The 20,413-nt window shown below is 45.7% G+C and overlaps 1 long non-coding RNA gene across 2 annotated transcripts; it reads left to right on the top strand.

Annotated features, from left to right (window-relative positions):
- Window positions 1-12,595: 12,595 nt before the first annotated feature.
- On the top strand, window positions 12,596-14,404 carry LOC129652677 (uncharacterized). Of its 2 annotated transcripts, none has more exons than XR_008714678.1 (2): window positions 12,596-12,788; window positions 13,550-14,404. It is a non-coding gene; the product is annotated as an uncharacterized LOC129652677 (long non-coding RNA). The 2 variants fall into 2 exon arrangements; XR_008714677.1 differs by having other exon boundaries at window positions 13,427-14,404.
- The last annotated feature ends 6,009 nt before the right edge of the window (window positions 14,405-20,413 follow it).

Here is a 20,413-nt window from a genome sequence, read left to right as displayed (position 1 = left end):
GTGTCTTCACTCCCCCTCTGATAAGCAGGAGTTCAATGAATGGGGCTGTGCTAGGAGGATCGTTCCCTTTCTGCCTATGGAGGGTACCGTGAGAAACACGCCTTTGAGCAGAACAGAAGGGTAGGGAGAGCTGCCACTTCCATTGGCTGTTCACAGCCCCCCGCCCTCCGCAGCCTGTGCCCTGGGCTCTGGTTCCCTGTGCTGGTGAGAGCTGGCCTGGCTTCTCAGCACCCAGGCTGTCACCATGGGGTTGCTTGGGAGAACTGCTCCCCCTCATGAAGAACGGATTTTTCCAGCCCCACAATCTGGGGCGAGAGCTCCTCTCACCCTAAGAATAGACTGAGAATGTCTGATTATTTGCCTGAATGTCTGAATGTCAAGAATATTTGCCACAGCTATTCAACCAAGATCTTATTTTCACATTCCCACTGCCAGCTTCCCAGCTCCACACCAATCTGTTGTTTACATCCCAGAGCCATTTTATTTTCATTCCCAGCACAGCGCGAGTCAGAGGCATCCAGAACGGGCCCCACCCAGAGTCAGGAAGAGTCCAACACAGGCTGTGCCACTGGGAAGGAGACGGGATGGTCACTGGACTGAGCCCACTGGAGGGGGTAGAGGAGGTGAACTCCATGCATCAGCGCAGCCATGTGCCCAGGATGGTGCCTGGCAGTCTGGGAATGATGGGCTGCAAGCACAGTCCTGAGATGCAGGCTCTGAAATCAGCCTCCCTCCCTGGTACCCTAATGCCACTGACTACCCGAGCCCCTCTGTGCCAGGTTCCTCATCTGCACCGTCGCTCGTGCTCACAACAACCCTGTGAGGCAGAGTTACCAAGTCTGGTTTGCACAGGATGACACTAAGGCTCAGAGAGGCTGAGCGATTTGTGCAACGCTGCACAGCTGGTCAGTGTCAGAACTGGGGTTCAGAGCCACACCTTTCAGGGTCCAAACTCATTATTTCAACAGTTTTATGCTGCCTCCCTGACATCTTCATGGCGGATGTAGATGGACCTAGAGACTGTCACACAGACTGAAGTCAGTCAGAAAGAGAAAAATATCACATATTAACGTATATGTGTGGAATCTAGAAAAATGGTACTGCTGCTGCTGCTGCTAAGTCGCTTCAATTGTGTCTGACTCTGTGCGACCCCATAGACGGCAGCCCACCAGGCTCCCTGATCCCTGGGATTCTCCAGGCAAGAACACTGGAGTGGGTTGCCATTTCCTTCTCCAATGCATGAAAGTGAAAAGTGAAAGTGAAGTCGCTCAGTCGTGTCTGACTCCTAGCGACCCCATGGACTGCAGCCTACCAGGCTCCTCCGTCCATGGGATTTTCCAGGCAAGAGTACTGGAGTGGGGTGCCATTGCCTTCTCCAGAAAAATGGTACAGATGAGTCTTATTTGCAGGGCAGGAATAGAGAACAGACATGTGGAATGGGAAGTGAATTGGGAGATGGGGATTGACATATACACTGCCATGGGTAAAACACAGCTGGTGGGAACCTGCTGTATAGTAGAGGGGACTCAGCTCCATGATCTGGGATGACCTAGAGAGGTGGGATGGGGGAGAGGGATGGGTGGGAGGGAGGTTCAAGAGGGAGGGGATGTATTTATACACAGAGCTGATTCACTGTATTGTGCAGCAGAAACCAACACACTATTGTAAAACAACTATATCCCCATTAGAAAAAAAAGAATACTCTGTGTAACCACACCACATATTTTGCAGCTGCCCTCACCAAAAGCCTGGGTGGAACCCAGTTGGCAAAACATGAGGGAGAATGACTGTGAACCCAGCGGAATCCACTGCAATCAGTCCCCAGGGTCTCTCCTGCAACTCTGAGGCTAAATAGCAGCTGTTACCTGGGAAACCAGAAGCCATGTGCAGAGGGCAGTGGCGGTGGAGGGAAGGTTCACTGGGATACACCTCCCATCACCCTGAGATTAAGGGACAGAAAAAGAGATGGTGGATGAGCTGCCCAGTGGCTGGTGTGAGAAGCAAGCTGTCGTTTGGGAAAGCAGTTTCCATTGTAGGGAGGAACCACTAAACCAAAGGAAGCCTTAATAACAAAGCAACAGCCAGAGATTACCTATTTGATGAGGGTTGTTCCCAATCTTATAGGTCCGTGATCTAAACATCCCACGTGTTACCAAGGCAATCACATTTACATGAAGAACCCAAGTCTCTAGGTCACTGAGGCTCTACCTGTTAGAAAGTCGGAAGACCAGCCTTTGACAGAAACCCCTCCGAGACATTTCTGAAAAGCCCCTGGAGCGCTCGTGTATCCATGAATCCGTGCTGGGCGCTGCTTGCCGAACGCGGCAACGGCTGCCACCACCCTCGTGAGCTAGCCCTGCCCCTCTCAAGGTGCCCCATCTCATCCTGCCTGGTGTAGGATTCCACCTGTTCTTTCTAGTCTTAGCTTCCAAGTCTGCCTCCGAAACGTTTTCCAGGACTATTCGAATCCTCCCAGTCACTCTGTGGCCTTGAATCCCCTCACCTGAGCACGTCTAGTTTTTGTTATTTTGTGTGTGGATTGCTGGCTTCCCAGGTGGTGTGGTGGCCAATGCAGAAGACCAAAGAGACTCAGGTTGGATCCCCAGGTCAGGAAATGGCCATCCACTCCAGTATTATTTGCCTGGAAAATCCCATGGATGGGGGAGTCTGGCAGGCTGCAGTCCCCGTGAGGTTGCGGAGAGGTGGACACGACTTAGTGACTGAGCATGCGCACACATGTGGATGGCCAAGTCATGTCTCACATAATATGGGGTGCAGGCTCTACAGGGAGGTTCTTGATGAATGAATGTGTCCAGATATGCATGAGACAAATTCCAAAAATGTTCAATGTCGACATACACGCTGTTCAGCCTTGTATTTATCTCGAACCGCTCCCCAAGAACTTTTTGCCAGGCCCTGCAGATACAAAATGGACTGAATGAGGCCCTTGTCTCAAGGGTTTGTGTGTTCCAGCTAGTTTAGATCCTTCCGGCTATTTGACTTTTGGAGGGTGGTGGGGAAGAGGGGATATATTGGCACAGTGTTCTTTTTTTTTGCCCCCAAGTAAGTGATAAATAATTACCTAACTTTGTAAGCAAATAGCAAATTTCTGAGGAAGAGAAATCCTCAATGAAACACAAATCCTTAGTAAACAATACAATATTTATCCAATTATAGAGTACTTACTACACTCTGAGGCTTCCCTAGTGGCTCAGACAGTAAAGAATCTTCCTGCAGTGCGAGAGATGCAGGTTCGATCCCTGGGTTGGTAAGATCCCCTGGAGAAGGGAATGGCAACCCATTCCAGAATTCTTGCCTGGGGAATTCATGGACAGAGGGGCCTGGTGGCCTACAGTCCATGGGATCTCAAAGAGTCAGAAGCAACTGAGCTTTTACTTCAGTTCACTTACTACACTCTGGGCCATTTAGAAACAGCATCTCTCTTATTTCTCCATGCAACCCTTCAAGTGCATTATCATTTCTGCTTTAATGATGGGAAAAAGAAAATGAAGCAAGTGCCTTGCTCCAGATCCCATCAAATGTGATGCCAGGTTTCAAACCCAGGTTTGTGTAATAAGTCAGGCTATGTCCTCAGCTGCTGTTCTGTGCCACCATCCTGTCCCCCGACGGTCCTTCTGTGTCCAGGGTCAGATAATGAAATGAACAGTGATGAGTCACCAAGGGCAGGCAGCAAACGTGAGGACATGGATGAACTTGTTTTCAGTAAATGAAGCAGAGATTACAGAACAACTTTAGAATCTATTGCACAAAACCCCAGGCTCCCAGAGAGCCATGCAGAAAGCCAAGGTGTGTCATTGTTCTCAGAGGGGACCTTGGTGTCTGGACCTGCCTTCCCACCCATGTATTCTGGGGCTTTCTCTCCTTCAAGGGTGGTTCTCTAGAGGCAGTCCAGAGAATTCAGATTTAAAACTATTGTCCCCAGGGCTCCTCTGCCTGACTCATTGTGTGGTCTCTCACTGATGAGTCACCAATCTATGACTCAGTTTTCACATCCTACTCAGGGCTCAGAGTTTGGCTGTTGGGCTCCTGGGGTTGGCTTTATATGGAGGTAACAGAAGGTTAGCGATATGCTGGTAATCCAGGGATCCTGGGCTGTACTTCTTTCCTTTTGCTCATGGGAGCATCTTCTAATCTGTCAGAGGTGCTCATGGATGGGCCAAGACCAAGGGTGCTGAAGTGGCCTCACCAGTGAGGTCAGCCTCCATTTCTGCTGCTGCTGTGTAGACGCTGACTGTGGATCCTCCACTCCGTGGGTGGCCTTCTGTGGCTGTGGTCTGTCAGAGGAAGACAACACCCTGTAGAGGAAGAAATCCTCTGTGTGAAGAAACATGGATTCACTTCAACCCTATCCTTTCTCAACTACACTGCTCAGAAAACTTCAGTCTGTAGCTTCCTGTTTTAAACCCCACCCTGAAGTCCTCCAGGTAAACTCTGGGATGGAAAAAACTCACCTGGGTTGTGAATAAGGAAATCAGCCAATGAGGAGCCTCTTGAAAGTAACTGGATCTTTGAGAGGTCCCCTACTTCTGCATCCAAGCAGACCATAGCTTGGCTGAGCATCCTGGGAGATGCCATGTCCAGATGGGCTGCTACAATGATGGGACATTAACAAGACATTGAAATGGGATTCTTGCCACTGAGACTTCATAAGATGAAATCAGGATCCAACAATGAGTATAACAGCATACCCCAAGATGCAGATTTTCAAGGGGAAGGGCTCATGTGTCTTTATTCTTCATCCACATAAAAGATAGGGGAAAGGGTCAGAGAGGGTGGAGAGGGGAGAGGGTGAGAGAAGAGATTCCTTTGAGGGAAGGAGACTCCTCTTTCAGGGGAGCGTGCAGATGCTGCCAGAGAATGCAGAGAGCTATTTTTTGCAGTAGGGAGACACAGGCACTGGTGACCTAGCCAACTGTGACTAGCACCTGGCTCCTCCCAAGAGGTAGAGAATGAAGGAGGGGTTACTTTCGACATAGATGCAAGAGGCAGGATAGAGTGCTGGAGGGGCTTAGACTGCACCCGCAGAGTTTTTCAGGGTAAAGGATGCAACTGTTTCCTGCCCATGAGATGTGGGTCATGCCAAAAAATAAGTGTGTGATTAGGTCCCCTTAGATCTTGTCTGAGAGTGCCTGAGGGAGGAGGGAATAGGGCAGAAAGGTGAGATGTGCAGGTCCCAGTGCCTCAAGTGGCTCCAGGAATGGAGTTGCATTTGTCAAAGTCAAGGAAACTGTAGGATGGAGGCCTCTGAAAGGGGTCTTGGGAGCATCCATGGCATGACCCCAAGAGACGAGTCCTGCCCTGGTCCAACCAGGGATTCTTCCTTTGGCCAAATCAAAGCTCTCCAATCTCTTTACCTTTCCTCTTGCTCATGGCTTTGACTTCAAACAGCAGAGAGAGAGAAAGAGAGAGAGAGAGAGGGAGGAATGGGGAAAAACCAGGACAGGAGGAGTCAGCCAAAAAGTTGCATTTCTAACGTGCTACAAGTCATGTTTGTCCAACAGACTAGTTACACAAACCATACTAGTTCAGTTCAGTTCAGTCGCTCAGTCATGTCCGACTCTGCGACCCCATGTACGGCAGCGCGCCAGGCCTCCCTGTCCATCGCCAGCTCCCGGAGTTTACTTAAACTCATGTCCATTGAGTCCGTGATGCCATCCAACTATCTCATCCTCTGTCATCCCCTTCTCCTCCCACTTTCAATCTTTCCCAGCATCAGGGTCTTTTCAAATGAGTCAGCTCTTCCCATCATGTGGCCAAAGTATTGGAGTTTCAGCGTCAGCATCTGTCCTTCCAATAAACATTCAGGACTGATTTCCTTTAGGATAGGCTGGTTGGATCTCCTTGCAGTCCAAGAGATTCTCAAGAGTCTTATCCAACACCTCAGTTCAAAAGCATCAATTCTTTGGCACTCAGCTTTCTTTATATTCCAACTCTCACATTGATACATGACTACTGGAAAAACCATAGCTTTGACTAGATGGACCTTTGTTGGCAAAGTAATGTCTCTGCTTTTTAATATGCTGTCTAGGTTGGTCATAACTTTTCTTCCAAGGAGGAAGCATCTTTTTATTTTATGGCTGCAGTCACCATCTGCAGTGATTTTGGAGCCCCAAAAAATAAAGTCTGCCACTGTTTCCACTGTTTCCCCATCTATTTGCCATGAAGTGATGGGACCAGATGCCATGATCTTTGTTTTCTGAATGTTGAGCTTTAAGCCAACTTTTTCCCTCTCCTCCTTCACTTTCATCAAGAGGCTCTTTAGTTCTTCACTTTCTGCCATAAGGGTGGTGTCATCTGCATATATGAGGTTATTGATATTTCTCTCGGCAATCTTGATTCTAGCTTGTGCTTCTTCCAGCCTGGCATTTCGCATGATGTACTCTGCATATAAGTTAAATAAACATGGTGATAATACACAGCCTTAATGTACTCCTTTTCCTATTTGGAACCAGTCTGTTGTTCCATGTCCAGTTCTAACTGTTGCTTCCTGACCTGCATACAGGTTTCTCAAGAGGCAGGTCAAGTTGTCTGCTATTCCCATCTCTTTCAGAATTTTCCACAGTTTGTTGTGATCCACACAGTCAAAGGCTTTGGTGTAGTCAGTAAAGCAGAAATAGATGTTTTTCTGGAACTCTCTTCCTTTTTTGATGATCCAGCGGATGTTGGCAATTTGATCTCTGGTTCCTCTGCCTTTTCTAAATCCAGCTTGAACATCTGGAATTTCACGGTTCATCTATTGCTGAAGACTGGCTTGAAGAATTTTTTTTTTAATTTTCTTAATTAATGATAAACACCTTCACCTTTCTCTCAGAGCCTGCCCTCATCTGTACCTTCCATTTCTTCTCTCTGTATCTCATCATATTTTGTAGAAGCCTCTGTGAGTGCACACTGCCCTGCCCTGTTTACCAGTATCCACCATATAAATGGGGCTTTCCAGGTGGCTCAGAGGTGAAGAATCTGCCTGCTAAGCAGAAGATGCAGGTTCGATCCCTGGCTTGGGAAGATCCCCTGGAGAAGAAAATGGAACCCACTCCAGTATTCTTGCCTGGGAAATCCCAAGGGTAGAGGAGCCTGGTGGACTAGAGTCTATGGAGTCATGAAGAGTTGGACATGACTTAGCAATTCAAACAACAACCATCTAAAAAGGTGAATTCTTTGTGGGCAGCAGCCGTATCTTCTTCACGGCAGTAGTTCCTGTAAAATAGCATCATGATGCTGTATGGTTGGTTTGCCCTCAGTTCTTGTTAAGTGAATGATTAAATGAGTGTAAGGATGGCAAAAGGGAGATGTGTTTATTTAGACCTTTGGGACCTTCTCAGAGCTCATCAGCTGGGCTGTGCCCATTGTTTCTACTTACAGCTCCTACCAGGTTCCCTGAAGACCCAGTAACTCTGTGCCCATTTGTACTTTTGAGGGCAATCCCAATTGTCCCCATAAGACAGCATGTCCCTGAGGAGAGATGGAGATGAAGAGGGCCAGCTCTCCATCCGGGGAAATCAAGGATGGGAGCTGAGCCACTCCTGCCCAATTTCAACAGAACCCTCTGTTGTACAGGGAACAGTGGAGAAATTGTTCATCCACATCTCATTGCTCATGGAAATATTCCGACTGCAAAGTCAGCATCGGCTTTGATTTCCTGCCCTGGGAGGAGGCCGGGTCAAAAGGCGCCAAGGAGGCCTGTGCAGAGTCAGAGGGCTCGTGAGATGGGGTGAGCAGAGACCCCCACACCCCATCTGTGTTCGGCGGTGGAACTTCTAGCACTGGGGGTGGTCAAGCCAAGCCAGCCCCATCCTCGCCTTCGGCTCCTCTGAGAGCTCCAGCCCCTCTTGGAACCACCACAGCCGGAAGTGCGAGGGTCAGAGCAGGCCTGAGGGTCTGTGCCCGGGGCCTGCACTTGCTTCCTGGAAAGAAACTGCACGGGGAGGGTCTGGAGTACTGGGCCTCTGAGGGGCCCGAGGGTTAGGGAACCAGAGGCAAACCCAGCCATCTGAGTCCCTTTAAAGAGGACACCAACTGAAATAACCTGGGAACGGCACTTCCAGAGCAAAAGTACGTCCAGTTGCTGTCTCAAAGCTAATTTTAAGAATGTCCTTTTCTCTTGAAATTTCATCACCATGACTCATCGCACTGCAGGCCAAGATTCTGAAGCTCTGAGTCAGACTGAGCCCTGAGAGCTGAGGCTCAATGGGAGTTTTACCTAAATAAAGCCTGCAAGCGGGCCTGCTGTGATAGATGCCTTAGAAATTTGCTAATTCAGCAATGCACACGCCCTTGCACCTCTGCTGTTCACACAGTTGCCCGCAAGTTCCTGGGGCCGTTGGTGTGACCAGGCTTCTCTCAGGTGTGAGAACTTCCTTCTTGCTTGAACCCTCAGCTAGTTTGTTTCCGTATCTTTCCTGCGAAGGTGGGTCCTTTCCTGTAGTCTGCTCAGCCCCTCTGTATGTGCCCTTTTGATGTGCTATGGGCTGTGCTCAGTCGTGTCTGACTCTTCTTGACCCCATGGACCATGCCCACCAGGCTCCTCTGTCCGTGGGATTTCTCAGGCAAGAAGACCAGAGTGGGTTGCCATTTCCTTTTCCAGGGGATCTTTCCCACCCAGGGATCGAGCCCATGTCTCCTACATTGGCTGATGGATTCCTTACCACCGTGCCACCTAGGAAGAGCCTTTTTGATATTTGCAGCCAAAATGGTATGATGATTAAGCACAAATTCCAGAAAGGATCCAGACAGGGTGACCTTCTCTAAACACCATACACAGGGAATGGCATCTACGTTGGGATTTTTGAAAGTCAGAGCTGGAAGGGGCCTCAGCTCATCACCTTCCCTATCATTCTACAGACATCCACGTCACCCAGGACTCAGATCAACAGCTTGCCCAAGGTGACCCAGCCATTAGGAGGAGGATCCAGACCTGAAGCCAGGGTCTGCTCACATCTTAACCTCTTGACTCAACTATTTATGCTTTTGTTTACTCACTATCCAGATTAATCTCTAGACTCTACAAAGCCTACATCTGGGTGTTGGGGGAGGAGGGGACATAGAGGAAAGTGAGGAGGCCAGTTCAAGGCTAACCATCTGCTTTGGTGCCCCTTGAGCTCCAGGTCAGGGACCTGAGAGGATGGTGGCTGTAACCATGGCAACAGGAGGCCTGAAGAGTGACCCTGGAGGGGAAGCTGGGACTGCTGGGGAGTGGCCCAGAGGCAGAGACCCGGTCTTTACTCAGGGATGGTGGCCATGGAAGGTTAAGAAAAGTAAGAGATTCATGGAGCTCGGCCCAGGGGACCTTTGGCTTCTCAGCTGTCCCTGGGGCACACGGTGAGTGGCGCCCTTATCGTGAATAAGGGGGTGGGGCATGCAGTCACGTAGAGTAAGCACAGCTTTGCAGTCAGGCTGTTGAAGTCAGAACTTTGGCAGGGGGTTGCCATGGAGGCCCACTCTCCTGAGGTAGAAAGGATTGTCGTGGGGTCCCAGAGACATCACAGGAACCCAAGTTGGGCACCATAACGCAGCCAAGACTCCTGGGGCCTAAAGTCGGGGCTTTGGCAGGAACCCGAGAGGCTAACCCTGGCTCTCTTCCCTTTGACCCTGTGTCCCCGCCCTGATCTCTCCATCTCTGTGTCTCTCTCTGATTTTATACTAACTTTCTCTTGACATTTGACATCTCTTCTTCTTTCTGTGCATCCATGCTGTTTTCCCCTCCCTCTGCCTGTAGTTCTCCTCACTTTTGTTAACATGTGACCCAGAATGGCTGCTCCTATATTAAGTGCATCTTTCCAGCCTTCAGCTCAGCTTCCATGACTTGGTGGCTGTAATTTTCTAGACTCTAAAATCTAAGAGAGGAGCCCGATGGGCCCAGATCGCATTTCTGAGCCTGGCTGCACAAGTCATAGGCTGCTGGCCGTCCCATGAATTAGCTGCTCTTGTCTCAGACGTCCAGCCTCATGCCATCACCTATCATGGGTGCAGTCAGTCAGCCGGAAGTGAGAGAATAGATGAGGGAAGGTTCCTGACCCACAGAGGATCATACACTCAACCGAGCCACTTCCAAGACACATGACTCTGGGCAAGGCTTCCTTCTCCTCTGAACCTTAGTTTTCCTTGTCTATAAAATGAGGGGAATAATACCTACTTCCTGGGGTTGTTAAGTGAAAACTGAAAGTGTTAGTTGCTCAGTTGTGTCCAACTCTGTATGACCCCATGGACTGTAGCCCTCCAGGCTCCTCCATCCATGGGATTTCCCACCCAAGAATACTGGAGTGGGTAGCCATTCCCCTCTCCAGGGGATCTTCCTGACCCAGGGATTGGACCCAGGTCTCCTGCATCGCAGGCAGATTCTTTACCATCTGAGCCACCAGGGAAGCCCACGGTTGTTAGGAAGACCAGATAAATATGACATGTAATCCAGCCATGCCAGGCCCATGGTAAATACCCCAAAAATTATCGCTATTATCCGCCGGAAGTGATTTAGAAGAGCCGGAGTCTTGGGTACCACAGGACATTCTGGCCTATGGGGCCTTCTGAACTCCTCCCCCTTTTGTCTTTCTCCATTTGGAGTCGCTTTCTGTTTCCCCTCTTGATGTTGGTTCATTTCTCCCTTGTTGTCAGTGCTGGAACCCGATGCTTGAGGATTTCACAACAGGATGCGCTGGAGCCAGTGTTTTCCATTTGGATATGACTTCCATGTTCTTGCCTTGCTGTTGTCAATAACTTTAAAAGGGTGGAGGGTGTGGTTTACTGTACTGAATAAGGCTGTGATCTGTGTTTTTGAAAATTGCTCGGGCAAAGGAAGGAAGTTGTCCGTGAGGACAGTGCTGGCTTGTATAACATAAATATGAAGCTCTGTGTTGTCGTTTGGCAAAACGCCCAAAATTTCCCTCGAGAAGCTCAGGCCAAGTTGAGAGTCAACTTCAGAGTACAGAGATATATTTAATAAAAAGCAAAAACTACTCCAGATGCCAGAGATTGTTATAAACAAATACCTTGCCAAACATGCACAGCCTTCTTTCTCTCTCCATCAGTTCCCTATCTGTACACATTGCATAGTCATTGACTGGAACATTGAATGGGTGAGCTGTGTTCCTGAGAATGTCCGAGTGTGAGGGCGGGTCTGGAGAGTGGGGTAGGTTACTCGAGGTTGGGGAGGGTGGGGGTTGGGACAAATGAGGGAAAGGGTCAATAAATGGAGACCGAGTCCTAAAATGAAGACCATAGCATCCGGTCCCATCATTTCATGGCAAATAAATGGGGTAACAATGGAAACAGCGACAGACTCTTTTCTTGAGCTGCAAAATCACTGTGGATGGTGACTGCAGCCATGAAATTAAAAGAACCTTGCTCCTTAGAAAAAAGGCTATGACAAACCTAGACAGCATGTTAAAAAGCAGAGGCATTACTTTGTTGACAAGTATTGTCAAACTGGTTTTTCCAGTAGTTATGCACGGATGTGAGAGTTGAACAATGAAAAAGGCTTGAGCATTGAAGAACTGATGCTTTCAAATTGCGGTGCTGGAGAAGACTCTTGAGGGTCTCTTGAACAGCAAGGAGATCAAACCAATATCAATCCTAAAGTAAATCAACCCTGAATATTCATTGGAAGGACTGATGCTGAAGCTGAAGCTCCAATACTTTAACCACCTGATGCTAAGAGCTAATTCATCAAAAAAGACCCTGAGGCTGGGGAAAATTGAGGGCAGGAGGAGAAGGGGACAACAAAGAATGAGATGGTTGGATGGCAACACTGGTTCAATGGACATGAGTTTAAGCAAGCTCCAGGAAATAGTGAAGGGCAGAAGCCTGGTGTGGTACAGTCCATGGGGTCGCAAAACAGTCAGACATGACTGAGCAACTGAACAACAAGAAGTCCTAACAGCCATGGTCAAGGCAAGCCTGTACTAGGTTAGAGCAGGGAGATAGATGCGTTGCAAAAACAGAGGGAGAATCTGTGGTGAAAAACTAGGTCATTCTAAAGATTTCAATAAAGCCTGCAGGACCCGGACTGACTTCATGGGCGTGTGAGCTGTCGGGTTGCATGGGGTCCCACCCCCAGAAGGGCCCCATGCTTACCTAAGTGCTTTGCTGTTGCTGTCTTGATATTCTTAAGAAGTTTTAAACATGAGACCCTATATTTTAATTTTGCACCGGGCCTTGAAAATTATGTTGCTGATCCTGGCCAGGGAGCATTGAACCGAAGACTTATCTCCAGAAATACAAGCTGGCATAAACAAGAGAAGCATGAAGTAGTTACCCCTCCTGGTTATTAGGGCAGGGGACGGGGGCAGTCATCAAGTGATTTTAGAACCTAATATTTAGAACCAAACAGAGGTTAGGGACCCAGCTTGAATAGGCAAGGACCTTGGCGGCAACTGACACTGCAGTAGAACTGTGTCTTGAAGCGTGCCTCGGGGGAATTGACGCACAGCGCCCTGGGCTTAGGAAAGCCGCGCTGGTTTCCGGTGTGTATCCGCCAATCAGCTGTGGCCCCCAGCAGAGTCTCACGGCCACAGCCAATCAGCAGAGAGGAAGAGGCCACAGCCAATCAGCAGAGAGGAAGAGTAGTACAGGCAAAGGAGGTCTCCCGTAGATGGAGCTACGTGTAGATGCTAGCTTTGCCACTTACAGGTGTTGGGCTTCAGGTAAGAAATGCTCCTTATTTCTCTGAGCCTTAATTTCTTCATCTATGGAATGAGGAAAACAATACCTATTCACAGTTGATGAGAAGGTTAGATGAGATACGGTATATAAAATTTCTACTACCTCGCCTGCACCAGGTAAGTAATCTACAGTTGCTCTTATAGCCTATTGTTAATTTAAGAGAGCCAGAGTTAAGAAAAGTAGGTTTTAATCCCACTGGCTGTGACCTTGGGCAAACCACTTTGCATGTCTGAATCTCAATTTCTTCATAAATAAAGGGAAATAAAAACCCAATGCCTGAGACAGTGTCTTGGACATAGTAGGTACTCACTAAATGCATATTAGATGTTCTGCTGCGCTGCAACAAAAGATATGAGAGCTATTTGCAAAGCTGCAAAGGGCTTTGCCACTGTATTATCTTTTTGTTGACTTTAGAAAATCAGATTTATTACTTGGCAGGGTAGGACTCAAATAAGGTTGAGATCACCTCACTCTGAAAATAAAATAACTTTCTGAGTGCTTGCCTGCCTTGGGATTTGGGTCAGTCTTTTGTTACTGGCATCAGCACATAGCTAACTAATCCAAATGTAACCAAACTGGGCTGGGAGTCTTTGCATTGCTTTTTTTCTTCCAAGTTTTTCTTTCTAGAATAAAAGGGAAATGGTATTATCACGTGGGTTACCACAAATCAAAAAGTATAATTAATGACAAGACATTCAATCTGCATGCACCTACATCAAATGGATTCAGAGCATGTCATTCCTTTTCACGACAGCTCATGAAGCATGAAGACTATTTAGAGAGGATGAAAAAGTCTCATTCATTAGCCTCTGGGATGCCAAGAGGGGAAATGACTTATGTACAAATGACACAAAGCACATATTTTTCTTGTTCTGAGTTTACATATTCCACATGGGATTAAAGGAAACCCGGTGTCACCAGACTACGTGCCTTGGATGAGGAGAGTTCTGGGCTGCAAGGATAGAATAACAACCTGAACACTGAGACACCAAAGGTCAGCCTCACTGAACTGAAGTGACCTTGAGATTGAAACGATTCTTAAGGCATTATATACCTTCTGCCTCAAATGATGGAATAATATGACCGACAATTGCTACTGAGACCAACATGGGTAGACTTCCACCAAAAATCTGTGTTCCTCCTTTTATTATAGGCAGCTGTAGCTTCTCTATCAAGGGCTAAGTTTCCCAGTCTTCTAGCAGTAAGTGTGACTGTGTCGACAAGTTCTCTACAGTGGAATGTGTTGTAATTGATGTGTGTATATATCTTCTTTGGAGAACTGTGCATATAAATCTTTGGCCCATTGCTATTTGAATTGTCATTTTCTTCTTGAATTTCTGGTTGAGTTTGATCTTTGTATATTCTGATAATAGTTTTCTGTATATATGTTATTTTTCTCTTATCAGATATATGATTTGCAAATATTTTCTCCCATTTTGTGTGTTGTCTTCTCACTTTCCTGATGACATTTATGAAGCACAAAGGTTTTAATTGATGAAGTCCATTTTTTTCTATTTTTTCTTTGTTGTTTGTGCTTTTGGTGCCATAGCTAAGAAACCATAGCTTAATTCAAGGTCACGAATTTTACACCTATGTTTTTTTCTAAGACATTTTCAACTTTGAACTATTTGAGTTCATTTTTGTATATGGTGTGAGGTAGGAGTTTAATTGCTTCTAGGATCATTCAAACATTCTCAGAGAATTACAGCACGCCCTTTTAAGCCACACGGTCCATTTGTGTTTTTATGAGTTTTGACAGTCTATATAATCAGTCTGTGTGTGTATATATGTTTTCAAAGCTCAAGAAAAACATATCTTCCTTAGGGTAGCAAGTATTCGATGAAAACTTCTGTATCTGTAGCACTCAAAAAACATAGGTGATACTCCTGGACCTAGAAGCTAAGAAATGTTAACATGGCCAAGATCACAATATTACTAATAAGTGAATTATAGACGTAAAACCAGGTTTCCAGATTATGTGCTCTTCCTGTTCTATATATTTATTACTGTGGTGAAATGGAGTGCTTTAAAAATAGTTTCATTAATTTATTCATATATTCCAGAAATATATAGTGAGCCTCTGTTATTTGCTAGGCATTGTGCAAAACACTGACAAGAAATGATGAGCAACAATGGACATAGTTCTTTTACTTTTGAGATGGACTTGATGGAAAATCAAATGGTCACACAAATACATACATAATTACAATCGTGACCAGTGGTAGAAGGTGGACTTGCATGCATCATTATAAGTAAATAATGAGGTGATCTGACTACTAAGATAGGTCAGGTGACGATTCTCTAGGAAGTAGTACTTCACTGAGATCTGAAGTTAATAGGAGCTAAGTGAAGAGCAGGTAAAGAGCATTTCTCACAGAAATAATAGTCTGTGCAAATGTCCTGTGGCAGCATCAGCCATCTGAGAAATCTAAGGATTTTGTCTACTCCATTTAAAATGTATTCATTAAAACAATATATCACAACTGAACAGGAAAATGATTCAGTGTACACAAAAAGGCAAGTTAACCCTAAATTCTTTAAGACCTAATTTATCCATCTCTTTGCTTTTAAGCACCTACATTGGAAAATAAAGAGGAGAACAAAAAAGGAAATGATATCACTGTATACCCCTAAATCCATGCAATTGATCAACAGGAGTGTTTGTTGAGTATTTCAAGGACATGAGGATGTTCTTCTCTTCTCTGGGATGGTCCTCAGAAGAATAAACATCCTCATTCCTTTGAGGGCTTGTGAGGCCTGTGAACTTGTGCGTGCGTGCTAAGTCACTCAGTCAGGTCCAACTCTTTGTGACCCCATGGACCACAGCCTGCCAGACTCCTTTGTCCATGGGATTTTCCAGGCAAGAATACTGGAATGGGTTGCCATTTCCTCCTCTAGGGGATCTTCCTGACTCAGCAAACCCACGTCTCCTGCATTTCCTCCTTTGGCAGGAGTGTCACCTGGTAGAAGCCTTAACGCCATCAGGGCAGTCCCCAGGGTCCTGTTTCCAGGCAGTGTAAGCTGCTTTGCTCCAGGGTTATCAGGCACGTTCCCATATGTATCCATGCATTAATCAATTCAAGTTCTGGATTAAAGGCAATGAATCACCTTGAGGATTATCTGTGATGTTGGTGCTTGCAGGAGTTTTAACAGCCAATTTGGAATCCAGCACTGTTGTTGAATTTAGAGGGGAAAAATATTCGCATTTAAGAAGCATACTTCACCCAAGGAGGATTAATCATTATTAAGAAGGAGGAGACCTATGATGACTGGCAGGGAAGGAATGTCTGGGAGAAATTGTGACCTGCTAATTTAATTAGTATCTGCACTTCTATTTGATTTCCTTCCTTGTCTAGGAATTTTGTTTGGTGTTGTATATGCTTAGTCATTTGGTCATGCGTCAGACACTAGGGATCCAAGCACTGATGGGAATTGGGCTACATAGAAGCCTAAGAAACAGGTCCTGCCTTGTAAGGAGTAGCCAGCAGAGAATCTGATCCCAAGAAGTACTTTAAAAACATCAACTGAAATGAATAGTACTTCATAAAATTAAATGTGCTCATTGTTTGGGGGAGAGTGAAAAAAGTAGTTATCCTGTAATATAACAGCTTCATTTTCCCCTTAGAGATGCAGGGTTTTATAGAGATTAAGGGTTCTAGATTTAGAGAAATTGACATGAAACCCAGGCTCAAGTCCTGTTTCTGTCAACAGTCACCAGTGTGACTTTGAGCAAACTGCTTGACATCTATGTGCCAGTTTCCTCATCTGTCCAATGAGATTAAGGCTAGTACTTACCTCAAAATGTTAAAAAATTTAAGGCAATGGCACCCCACTCCAGTACTCTTGCCTGGAAAATTCCATGGATGGAGGAGCCTGGTGGGCTACAGTCCATGGGGTCGCTAAGAGTTGGACACAATTGAGCGACTTCACTTTCACTTTGCACTTTCATGCATTGGAGAAGAAAATGGCAACCCACTGCAGTGTTCTTGCCTGGAGAATCCCAGGGACGGGGGAGCCTGGTGGGCTGCCGTCTATGGGGTCGCACAGAGTTGGACACGACTGAAGCGATGCAGCAGCAGCAGCAGTATATGTAAAGCATTTAGTCGTATGTTTGATACATATGTTTAATATTAAGAGCATTTTGAATTTCAAAGGATTTAAAAGAGCTCAAGGATCACAGAGAAATAAGAGTAGGAAGTTCTCCATTTGAATGACTGAAGATCCGGATATGGTTTGTGGTGGACATGAAGATGGATAGGTAGATGGATGGGTGGATGGATGGGTGGATGGGTGGATGGATGGGTGGATGGGTGGATGGATGAGTGGATGGATGGATGGATGGGTGGATGGATGGGTGGGTGGATGGGTGGATGGATGGATGGGTGGGTGGATGGATGGGTGGGTGGATGGATGGGTGGATGGATGGATGGAGGGATGGGTGGATGGATGGGTGGGTGAGTAGGTGGATGAATGAGTGGATGGCAGGATAATGGCAGCATATGAGAGGGGTTAGCCCAGGGTCTGTTGTTCTATCTGGCCTCAGCAGAAGCTGTTTGCATGTCCTACTGGTTTTTATGTCATCTATAGGATGGGCAGGGTGTGGCAAAGCACCAGTGTGAGACACTGTCTTTCTTTACATTTCTGCACAACCCACCATGCATGATTCTGATACAGTGAAACATCAACATACCAGGGTTTGGGGGTTTGATGAGGGAAGGCCAGGTAGGGAAGCAGGATGGTCAGGGAAGGCATCAGTGGTGGTGGAGACATTCGAGTGTCTTGGAGCAATGTTCATCAGCAAGGAGGCTACTGCAATAGGACAAGTTTGGACTCGTTCTTAAGTTCTTACTAGACTAGTAATCTTGAGAAAGTAAGGGCTTCCCAGGTGGTGCTAGAGGTAAAGAACCTGCCTGCCAATTCAGGAGATGTAATAGGTGCAGTTCAATCCCTGGGTGGGGAAGATCCCCTGGAGGAGGGCATGGCAGTCCACTCCAGCATTCTTGCCTGGAGAATCCCATGGACAGAGGAGCCTGGCAGGCTACAGTCCATGGGGGTCACAAAAAGTCAGACAGAACTGAAGCGACTTTTGAGACCTAGGGACTCCGTCAAATAAGAGGGGATCTTTGAGGAAGAGTTGAGATCCTGCAGGTGGGGCTGTGAGCTTGCAGAATTTGGGTGCTAGTGCGAATTTATTCATTCTTGCAGTTTGCTTGGGCTTGAGGACATTTTGTTGTTGTTCTGGGTTATACTAAGTCTTAAGCATTCACAATTATTTCTTCCTTTTAAAGCTTCTGCTATGAATTGGAATCATCTTATTTACCACTTTCAGTGACAATTTGAGAAGAAAGAAAAATAACATCTAAGTGTCAAGGAAGACATATTTATCCTCTTCCAGCTTGGGTCTAGTGATTGGGACCTGCAAATTAACTGACAATAAGCCGATTAACAGGAGAAGAGAAAAGGTGTATTTACAGGGGGTTAATTGCAGCTGTGTTTTGGGGAGCTGCTTCAGTTAGATATGAAACATTCAGATAAGATTTCTTTCTGCATCATTTTAGCTCAGATGTTTTCACTTTACAATAATCTTTATACTAATTCTGATGTCTGTGCAGTTCCGTACATACCTTATCAGATACTGTGCTAAATTTAATTGTATGCCGTTACTTTTCACAGGTTTTTCTGTAAGATGTCTCTCTTTTATTTTATTTTATTTTTTTCACAAACAAACCTAGAATTGAGGATCACATAGGTCAAGTGACTTGCCCACTCTTTATTAAAATGATGATGAATGCTATTTGGTGTGTGACATGCTCCCATGAGTTACACATTTCTTGCATGCTATGTATGACATGACCCCTCTCTCTTTTCTTTTTTAAAAAATATTTATTTATTTGGCTGGACCAGGTCTTTGTTAGGGCATGTGGGATCTTTAGTTGAGGCATGCAGGATCTAGTTCCCTGACCAGCGATCCAGCCCAGACCCCTGCATTAAGAGTGCAGAGTCTTAGCCACTGGACCACCAGGGAAGTCCCACGACCCCTGTGTTTTGACTGAAGAAAGTATATCAGTAAAGAGTGTGTGACACTCATGTTATTATCAGTATAAGCAGGTGCTTATATCCTCTGTAATGTATTTTTAAAGACAATGACTAGCAAGCATCATTTATCTGTTTATTATTTCTAATAGGTGACTTGTGATGATATCCACAGGCTTCTCATCCACCTCTACGTCCTAATACCTCAGCCGAGAATGCTGTCCTGCCCTGTGCCATTGCCCAGGTGTATAGTAGAATGCTGAGACCCATCAAATTACCCACCCCAGGGTATCGACCAGACTCCCAGGTGTTGTTTGGAAAACCTCCTCTGCAGCCAGTGGACTAGCGAGCATCCTTTGTCAACTGATGCCGTGTTCACATTTCAGGTCCAGGGGTGGGTGGACCCCCGACAGTGGATGGCTACTTGATTAATGAGTCCCCTCTGAGCAAATGTCCTTAAAGTCAGTTAGGTTAAAAAAAACACCGTACTCTCCATTCACTACTGCCCAGAGTACAAGAAAAATAGATTTAATACATATATCCAATTTATTTCTGCCAATGAGCCATCCTTAGGAAAAGAATGCATAGCCTGAAAATGAGTTCTCAGCTCTGGGATTTCCCTTCCCAGGTCCCTTTGTCCTCACAGGGAGTTGAAGGGCAGCAGAGAGCCCTCCTCCAATTTTCTCTTCAGTTTCTCACCCATCACTCTCTTAGTCTCTTTCTCCCTCCCGTCTTTGCTGGAAACATGGAAGAAGTATATCCACTGCATGTAATACATAAATCTCTTCTTGCCAGGTTATGTGTCTGTTGCTCAACTGAAGGAAAACAACTTGAAGGCAAACACTATATTTTTCATCTCTACCTTCAGTTTGTAGTAGTATTCAAGAATAAATTATGCTGAATAAATAAACCAGAATAGCCCTCTTTCCTCATTGTATAAACAATCTCCCATGGCAGGCAGGGGCTTATTTATAAGTCATATAATAATAATAGCAGGCATATATTAAGAACTAACCATCTGAGAGTTTTTTTATATATTGAGAAATCCTGAATTCCCAAGCATCACACATGTCAGCCAAATTCTAGTTACTCATGAGCCAGGGCTATCAGAAATAATGTGGACGTTATGAGAAACATGGGGACTAAACCACAACATCTATCATCAAGCAACTTCAACTCTGACATGAAAGTCTGAAGAAACAAAATGCCCAAATATTTTATTTAATATAAAAATTGTATATATGTAAGATGTAAAACATGATAACTTGATATACATATATATAATGAGGTATTTAAACACATAAATATGCATATATGTGTGTGTGTGTATATATATATACATATATATTAATGCATATACATACACTGCTCCCATGGTTACTGTTTTTCTCTGTGTGGTTAAAGCACCTAATATCTACTTTAAGTGTATTTCCAGTATTCAATAGTGTAGCTAGCATGCTGTACATTAGATTTCTAGACAGACTCATCCAATAAAGCTGTCACTGTGTGCTCTTCTCTGACCAGCATCTCCCCATTTCCCCTCTCCCCTTCCCCACCCCTGGCAGCACCATCTGCACTCTGCTTCTATGAGTGTGATCTTTTTTTTTTTTTTTTTAAAGATCCTGTATATAAGTGAAATCACACAATATTTGTCTACCTCTGTCTTTCACTTAGTATAAGGTTTCACCCATGTTGTTGCTAATGGCAG

This window comes from Bubalus kerabau, chromosome 5, assembly GCF_029407905.1.
Source record: "Bubalus kerabau isolate K-KA32 ecotype Philippines breed swamp buffalo chromosome 5, PCC_UOA_SB_1v2, whole genome shotgun sequence".
Classification (NCBI taxonomy): Eukaryota; Metazoa; Chordata; class Mammalia; order Artiodactyla; family Bovidae; genus Bubalus; species Bubalus kerabau.
Note: the sequence above shows the minus strand (reverse complement) of the source record. Positions and strands in the feature narration are given on the sequence as shown.